This window comes from Notothenia rossii (genome assembly GCF_949606895.1).
Source record: "Notothenia rossii genome assembly, chromosome: 6".
In the NCBI taxonomy this organism is placed as follows: domain Eukaryota; kingdom Metazoa; phylum Chordata; class Actinopteri; order Perciformes; family Nototheniidae; genus Notothenia; species Notothenia rossii.
Window position 1 is genome coordinate 54,080,765 of NC_136909.1, and position 9,756 is coordinate 54,090,520.

Genomic DNA, 9,756 nt, shown 5'->3' on the forward strand with positions numbered 1-9,756 from the left:
AAATCAACAATACAAATACAACTACAGATTGTATAAGCATTTAGTTCAAATGCGATTTAAAATCCTCTCAGGTTTTACACCTCTTATTATGAAAGGTAGCCTACATTTATTATGTAGTATTATTTTAAACACAAGTTTATGTCCGAGCCAACAGACTCACAGATTGTTGGCTACTGAGAGATATGCAAAATACACCGCATGTAGTAAGACACAAACCTCCGCTGTGGATTTTCAAAACAAAATACAATAAAACTATGGTCGCAGGCCCAAGTTTAACTCTCTGAGGCAGGGGTCGGCAACCCCTGGCACGCGTGCCAGCATTGGCACGCGGCACCGTAACCAGTGGCACACTAGGAATAAGTGGAATAAGTGTGCAAAATATTTAAATTGTATTTTTGGATCCTGAACGAAACCGCCGCCAGAGCGTGTCTCCCCGTTACCTGCAGAAGGAAGCCATGCACGCAATGCAGCCCCGCTCTCTTTACCTCCAGGTGACTTTCTGCCGCTTTCCTCCGTGGTGCAATGCTGATCGTATCACCACGGAGGAAAGCACTTCACTAATTGCAGTACCCATAAGGAGCTGTAAAAACGCCGCAGTTTTTGCATGGCTGTGTATTTAGTTGAAAGCCCAGTGGCGATCTGCTCATTTCTCATCGAAATAATATGCTACAAAGGGGCGGACTGGCCATCTGTGTGTTGAACTTTCCTATCGGCTCCCAGACCGTAGTCGAGGAGGGCAGAAGCAACAAGCTTCAGGTTCAATAACCCACTTTAGCTTAAATGACTGGAGAGAGGCGAGCTCTTCTTGGGAGGCCGTTGCATTTATTTAGCTGTTCTTCTGTTTCACAAAATACATCACAGACCTCTGTTTTTCTGCTTCCTCGTTTCACTTCCAGAAACATACACACGTTCCCTTACTGTCGCTCTACCATCCACAAACACACATGCACAAGCCACACCCCTCTCTCTCTCTCTTAAAGGGACAGCGATCCCATCTCACTCTGCATGACCCTAATATCATAACGTGTGCTCTAGTCTGGAGAATCACAGAACGGACGATCGTCCTTATTATTATGCCGTTTAAACCAATTATTTAAATGTGTTTGTGAAATTCGGAATCACGTAAGTTGCGCTGACAGGTCCACACACTGCTTCGCCGCAGCGAGGCTCCGCGGCCCTCCTGCTGATAGTTGACGAGCGTCAAGCTCCTCAACCCCCCCCCCCCACGATGATAATTCTCGATCGTTGGCACGCTGATAAAAAAAAACTTTAAATGGCACTTCATATCAAAAAGGTTGCCGACCCCTGCTCTGAGGCCTGCATGGTCTGTCTACAAAACAAAAATAAAAAACGTTTATGCAGCCCCAACAACAGCCTCTGATCATCAACAGACTTCATGCTTCATCAGATGCATATATTAGATAATAATCTCTATCTCACTCCTAACACATCTAAATCTACTTTCAGCATGGATAAATGATCGTAAAATACATCCATTGTTGGTTCTATATGCTTCTTGAAATCCTAAAAAACACATCGTTTTTCTAGAACAGATTACAAATCGCCTGAAAATGGTACAAACAAGTGGCAACATGCTTGAAGGAGGTGTTGCGCTGGGCTATATCATGCAATCAAAAGTGAAACTTAAGCTCGCTCCATTGCGGGGAAAAAAAACTCCCCCCCCCCCCGTCGACAGGGGGTCGCCAGTCTCTGGCACTGTTATTTGGGGGTCACGGGCTGAAAAGTTTGGGAACCCCTGATTTAAGGTATGTAATTGGTCATATTAGATGAATGATCTGAATACTACAAATAGATGTTTTCATACATCACATTATATTCCAATCTATGTGATCTTCCACCCAAACAGAAAGTGTCTGACTCTCTCAGCCTGCAGCAGCTGAAGCTGCAGCTCTGCTCTCAAACTGATCCAAGACACCTCTAATTGGCCGGTATTTATCCGGGAGCCCAGGAAAGTGCACACAGGGCTGTTTTCACATGGGATTAACCCAGGTCCAAATCCTAACACACTTCACAGAGAAAACCTCAACACTCTTACTGCATCATCTGGCACAGATTGGCAGCGGCTGGACTCCTGGCAGGCCGAGCTGCTAAACAATGTGACATGACTCCAGCTAAATAACAAATATCCTGACAGCACGCAGAAACCTGCATTTAACATCACTGTGGTTCCTGAGACATACATATGAAGGTGAAGTACGAAGTGGAAGGTATTTTTGGGGGGGAATTGGACATTTATGGCGCATTTCCACTACAGCGTGGAGCGCGGTTTAAGCCCGTTTTTGGTTGCGTTTCCACTAGGCATAATACCGGCTAGCGCCTACTATTTCACAGTTTTTCTGGCCCCATAAAATCGAGGTTCTTTCCGGGCCAACAACCAGGCTGAGTCGGGCTGAGTAAGCTAAACTAGAGAGAGAGAATCGCTTGCAAGGGGGCTACAACTACAACAAAATGAACATATTTGACCGTGATTTAATTGTAATACACGTTTCAAAATGATGCCGAAGTAACAACATACTGATACCGGTTAGTAAAAACCATTAATTAATGCTTTGAGCAGTCTGCAGACAGACGGCAGGCGAAAAACCTTTTAAAATGCGTGTTTTCTGAACGAAGATCGGCTAAGCTAACGCAGTAAGCTCTGACCGTCCACACTCACAACAACGGCCTACATACATAAACAAACCAGCGACTGTATTCTCCATGACACAGACATTCTGTGGTTTGTACTTGTTTAACTTTTGTCTAGTTTCTGAACAGATATGAGGAGCTGTGAGCTTGAGTGCTAACAGCTAACGGCTGATGTTGGTTTTCTGTGGTTCTCATTGAAGATGCCATCACGGCTCCGCCTACACTGCGTTACTATAGTTACTGGCTGCATGCCCCAGTTCCTATACTGTAATGGAAACGCAGCATAAAGTGAGCCTGGCCTACCAAGGCCTAACTATACCGTACTAAGCCGAGCGAGGCCCTGCAATGGAAATGCGCCATTATTTGTTATGGAAGGGGTCATGAGGAATTGCTCAAAAAATAAAACTGAGGCCCAAAACATAATGTTATTAATAACAAGTATGTCCTGCTGTCATTTACAGCAAAATATATTTCTACATAAATTCAAGTTACAAGCCTAACCCAGTACAAGTTCTCTCTCCCTGTTTTGTTGATCAGCTGACTGATGGTGTTCAGTTCAAAGCAGCTCTCTCTTTGCTACCATCATGCCGGTGTCAGATGGATGTGACCCTCCTCCTTCAGTGTTCCTCACACAGCTGGCCTCTCAGTGAGCTCATCAGGAGTCCTGCTCCACAGCTCATTGAGTGGTCTTCAGCCCTCCACTCCCACTGTGCCTTAACTCCGTCAGCGGGATGTTCCTGTGCATCCAGTGGCGGCCAGCCCATAGGGGCGCTAGGGGCGCCGCCCACCTCTTCCCACATACAAAAAAAAATATTTAAAAAAATATTAAATTAAAATATATATATTTAAAAAAATATATAGTTCAAAAATATATATATTTTATATTTTTTATTTTTAATGAACAAGGTAAATATCATACAATTGGTATCAGTAAAATGTATAATCTACAATAAAATCTTGTTTAAAATTGTGTTACGATGACTAAAGTTACTGATAAGTCACATGTTTCCTGCCTGGCCTTGCCCTTGGCATTAGTTTATCATTACGGGGCGCTGCCCCCGAGCCAAACAGCAGCAACCAGCACATCGCAAAAGTCTCAATAGTAAACTGTGCCGCCGAAACATAATTTCATCCAATCAGCGCCTTCAAATATTTTGGTCACGAGAGCGCTCACGTTGGCGCCCACGTTGCTTACGTGCGTTGACGTGAGTTGTTTTTTAGACTCGTGAGGAACTGGGGTAGTATCTATAGTAACGCAGTGTAGGCGGAGCCTTGACGTCATCTTCGATGAGCTCCCCAGAAAAACAACACAGCCGTTAGCTCTTAGCACTCAGAGCTCACAGTACAAACCACATACTGTCTGTGTCATGGCGAATACAGTCGCTGGTTTATTTATGTCTGTATAGGCCGTTGTTCTGAGTGTGGACGGTCGGAACATTTACAACGTTAGCTTAGCCAAATCTCCATTAGAAAACACGCGTTTTAAAAGGTTTTTCGCCTGCCGTCTATCTGCAGACTTGTCAAAGCCTTAATTCATGGTTTTTACTATCCGGTATCAGTATGTTGTTACTTCGGCATCATTTTGAAACGTGTATTACTATTAAATCACGGTCAAATATGTTCATCTTGTTGTAGTTGTAGCCCCCTTGACAGAGATTCTCTCTCTAGTTTAGACTGCGGTCAAGCCAGCCTCCACTCGGAAACACCTAGTCAAGCCAGCCCTCACGTGATATTGCGGTGCGCGAATATCCTATGCATTACGGTAGAGTAAAAAAAAATCATCCTCTGTGTTTAGATGAGAATAAAACGAAAACTCTCCAGTATCAAAGACTCATTTCACTTCAGGGTGATAGCAGGACATCCCATCTAGTCACTCAGAAAAAATCAGGACATTCTGATGTAGAGTTACAAAATAAAAGACCTTTGAAATCTCTATTGTATGAGTTATCATCCATGTTTTTAGATGAGAATAAAACAAAAACTGTCCAGTATCATAGATCCATCTCACTCAAGGTTGATAGCAGGACACCCCATCTAGTCACTCAGAAAAAATCAGGACATTCTGATGTACAGTTTCAAAATAAAAGACCTTTGAAGTCTCATATATGAGCTATCATCCCTGTTTTTAGATGAGAATAAAACAAAAACTGTCCAGTATCATAGATCCATCTCACTCCAGGGTGATAGCAGGACACCCCATGTAGTCACTCAGAAAAAATCAGGACATTCTGATGTACAGTTTCAAAATAAAAGACCTTTAGGGATGATTACGAGTGACTGGACCCTACTCTTCCATAAGTGGGTCTAAAAGGACCCGTATTAGAATTATATGTGTTTTTATGCCATTTTTGTCATTTTGGTTAAGAAAAATCACTTGTATCATATTTAGTATTGTATTTTGGTTCACATTAGAAATATTTTATATTTAATTTTTCACAATTTATAATTGTAGACATTTTCTTTATATTTTGAAAAAAACCGTTTTGAACATATTGTCCCAAAGATCTCCGCTATTCTGAGACCCTTACAGTTTTCCAGTCCCTTTTCAAAACTCATCTCTTCTCCTCTTGTCTACTCATAGCCCACCCCCCATCAATCCATGCCGGTTGATCAAGTTTGATAGTCCTATACCCCCCACCCTAACCTTCCCTTATATTGTAAAGCGATTTTGAGTCCTTAAAAAGCCCTTTACAAATATAATGTATTATTAGGGTCTGAGACCTAGGTCGGCGAAGAACCTATTGAAATCGGTCGCGCAGCGACCGATAAACCTGCGAAACACACACAAAACAGGGAAAACGACCGGCAAAAGCACAGAAAAGGTTCGGAAATCATGACGGGTGATAGGCGGCGTGAGCCTATCACCCCCTATCATGCGAGTTGCAGTCACGTGGGCTTTGCCCACGTGACTGCAACTCGCATGATTGATATCGGTAGGATCAATTTAGTCGCTCGCCACGCGAGCGATAACCATGCAAAACCCACACAAAACAGGGCAAAAGACGGGCAAAAGTGGCCTAAATCATGACAGTAGGTAGCCCACGCCAACCTAGGCCGTCCATAAACATGATTGATATCGGTCCGATTATTATTATTATTATTATTATTATTCTTCTGATTATTATTTGAATACATTGCGCGCACTTTTGACCCCCGCAACATATGTGAAAACTCACCAAATTTCGCATGCGCATCAGAAGTCGTGAAAATAGCGATGTGTAATTGGTACCGGAACTTTGCGTAAAAAATTGCGTAGACCACGCCCACTTCCGTTTTTAACGTTAACTCCCCCTACTTTAACTTTCACGTAAACCAACGAAACTCGCTACGCATATCTAGGGTGCGGAGACGAGCAAAAAAGCCTCTTGGAGGGGTATAAAATAACGTACAACAAGTCGGCCATTTTGACGAACTCCTCCTAGGGACTTTATCCGTACGACTCCAAATTCGTCGGGTAGCTTCTCGACAAATGGGCGATCTAAAGTTATCACGGAACTTCTTTTCTTTCGCACGGCGCAGCCGTGATTTGGCGCCAAAGTTCGCGTTCGCTCGATGCTAGGCCATCCCTCGCCATGGAACACGATGATGTCATAATTCAAACTGACATGCTCAGAACGCCACCAAACTTCACATGATGATTAACACTGTGGCCCTGAACAGCTCTACGTCAAATCCGATGTTACTTAATATGGCGTTACCATGGCAACGGATCCCTCGCCATAACACACGGTGTCGCTGTAACTCCAATGGACACGGTCCCATCGTCCCCCAATCTTCACTTTTATATCACCGGTGAATGCCTCAACAGCTCTACATGAAATCTGAGATCTCATCGTATGCCGTTTCCATGGCAACGAATCCCTCGCCAAAAAACACGATGTTCTGTTAACTCAATGGAAAATCGTCCAAACGGCACCAGACTTCATATGATGGGTGATGGTCAGGCCCTAAACAGCTCTATGCCAATTATGGGATGTCATCGTATGCCGTTTCCATGGCAACGCATCCCTCGCCATACAACTCTATGTTGTCGTAATTCAATGGAAAATCGTCCAAACGCCACCAGACTTCATATGATGGGTGATGGTCAGGCCCTACACAGCTCTATGCCAATTATGGGATGTCATCATTTGCCGTTTCCATGGCAACGCATCACCCTCCATAAAACCCAATGTTGTCTTAACTCAATGGAAAATGGTCCAAACGGCACCAGACTTCAGATCACAGTTAATGGTCCGGCCCTCAACACCTCAATGTCACAATAGTGAGTTTTCCTCAAAAGCTATTGCCATGGCAACGCATCCCTCACCAAAATACCCGATGTTCTGTTAACTCAATGGAAAATCGTCCAAACGGCACCAGACTTCATATGATGGGTGACGGTCAGGCCCTGAACAGCTCTAACTCCATTATGGGGTGTCATCATATGCCGTTGCCATGGCGACAGATCCCTCGCCATGAAACACGGTGTTGTTTTAACTCAATGGAAAATCGTCCAAACGGCAACAGACTTCAGATGATGGCTAATGGTCCGGCCCTCAACAGCTCTACGCCAATTATGCGATGTCATCATATGCCGTTTCCATGGCAACGCATCCCTCGCCAAAAAACACGATGTTGTGTTAACTCAATGGAAAATGGTCCAAACGGCACCAGACTTCAGATCACAGTTAATGGTCCGGCCCTCAACACCTCAATGTGACAATAGTGACTTTTCCTCAAAAGCTGTTGCTATGGCAACGCATCCCTCACCAAAATACCCGATGTTCTGTTAACTCAATGGAAAATCGTCCAAACGGCACCAGACTTCATATGATGGGTGACGGTCAGGCCCTGAACAGCTCTAACTCCATTATGGGGTGTCATCATATGCCGTTGCCATGGCGACAGATCCCTCGCCATGAAACACGGTGTTGTTTTAACTCAATGGAAAATCGTCCAAACGGCAACAGACTTCAGATGATGGCTAATGGTCCGGCCCTCAACAGCTCTACGCCAGTTATGCGATGTCATCATATGCCGTTTCCATGGCAACGCATCCCTCACCAAAAAACACAATGTTGTCGTAATTCAATGGAAAATCGTCCAAACGGCACCAGACTTCAGATCACAGTTAATGGTCCGGCCCTCAACACCTCACTGTGAAAATAGTGAGTTTTCCTCAAAGGCTGTTGCCATGGCAACGCATCCCTCGCCAAAATACCCGGTATTGTCATAACTCCATGGAAAATCGTCCAAACGGCACCAGACTTCAGACTATCATTAATGGTCAGGCCCTCAACAGCTCTATGTCAATTAGGGGATGTCATCATATGCCGTTGCCATGGCAACGCATCCCTCGCCATAAAACACAATGTTCTCTTAATTCCATGGAAAATCGTCCAAACGCCACCAGACTTCATATGATGGGTGATGGTCAGGCCCTAAACAGCTCTATGCCAATTATGGGATGTCATCATTTGCCGTTTCCATGGCAACGCATCCCCCTCCATAAAACCCAATGTTGTCTTAACTCAATGGAAAATGGTCAAAACGGCACCAGACTTCAGATCACAGTTAATGGTCCGGCCCTCAACACCTCAATGTCACAATAGTGAGTTTTCCTCAAAAGCTGTTGCCATGGCAACGCATCCCTCACCAAAATAACCGATTTTCTGTTAACTCAATGGAAAATCGTCCAAACGGCACCAGACTTCATATGATGGGTGACGGTCAGGCCCTGAACAGCTCTAACTCCATTATGGGGTGTCATCATATGCCGTTGCCATGGCGACAGATCCCTCGCCATGAAACACGGTGTTGTTTTAACTCAATGGAAAATCGTCCAAATGGCAACAGACTTCAGATGATGGCTAATGGTCCGGCCCTCAACAGCTCTACGCCAATTATCCGATGTCATCATATGCCGTTTCCATGGCAACGCATCCCTCGCCAAAAAACCCGATGTTGTGTTAACTCAATGGAAAATGGTCCAAACGGCACCAGACTTCAGATCACAGTTAATGGTCCGGCCCTCAACACCTCAATGTGACAATAGTGACTTTTTCTCAAAAGCTGTTGCCATGGCAACGCATCCCTCACCAAAATACCCGATGTTCTGTTAACTCAATGGAAAATCGTCCAAACGGCACCAGACTTCATATGATGGGTGACGGTCAGGCCCTGAACAGCTCTAACTCCATTATGGGGTGTCATCATATGCCGTTGCCATGGCGACAGATCCCTCGCCATGAAACACGGTGTTGTTTTAACTCAATGGAAAATCGTCCAAACGGCAACAGACTTCAGATGATGGCTAATGGTCCGGCCCTCAACAGCTCTACGCCAATTATGCGATGTCATCATATGCCGTTTCCATGGCAACGCATCCCTCGCCAAAAAACACGATGTTGTGTTAACTCAATGGAAAATGGTCCAAACGGCACCAGACTTCAGATCACAGTTAATGGTCCGGCCCTCAACACCTCAATGTGACAATAGTGACTTTTCCTCAAAAGCTGTTGCTATGGCAACGCATCCCTCACCAAAATACCCGATGTTCTGTTAACTCAATGGAAAATCGTCCAAACGGCACCAGACTTCATATGATGGGTGACGGTCAGGCCCTGAACAGCTCTAACTCCATTATGGGGTGTCATCATATGCCGTTGCCATGGCGACAGATCCCTCGCCATGAAACACGGTGTTGTTTTAACTCAATGGAAAATCGTCCAAACGGCAACAGACTTCAGATGATGGCTAATGGTCCGGCCCTCAACAGCTCTACGCCAGTTATGCGATGTCATCATATGCCGTTTCCATGGCAACGCATCCCTCACCAAAAAACACAATGTTGTCGTAATTCAATGGAAAATCGTCCAAACGGCACCAGACTTCAGATCACAGTTAATGGTCCGGCCCTCAACACCTCACTGTGAAAATAGTGAGTTTTCCTCAAAGGCTGTTGCCATGGCAACGCATCCCTCGCCAAAATACCCGGTATTGTCATAACTCCATGGAAAATCGTCCAAACGGCACCAGACTTCAGACTATCATTAATGGTCAGGCCCTCAACAGCTCTATGTCAATTAGGGGATGTCATCATATGCCGTTGCCATGGCAACGCAT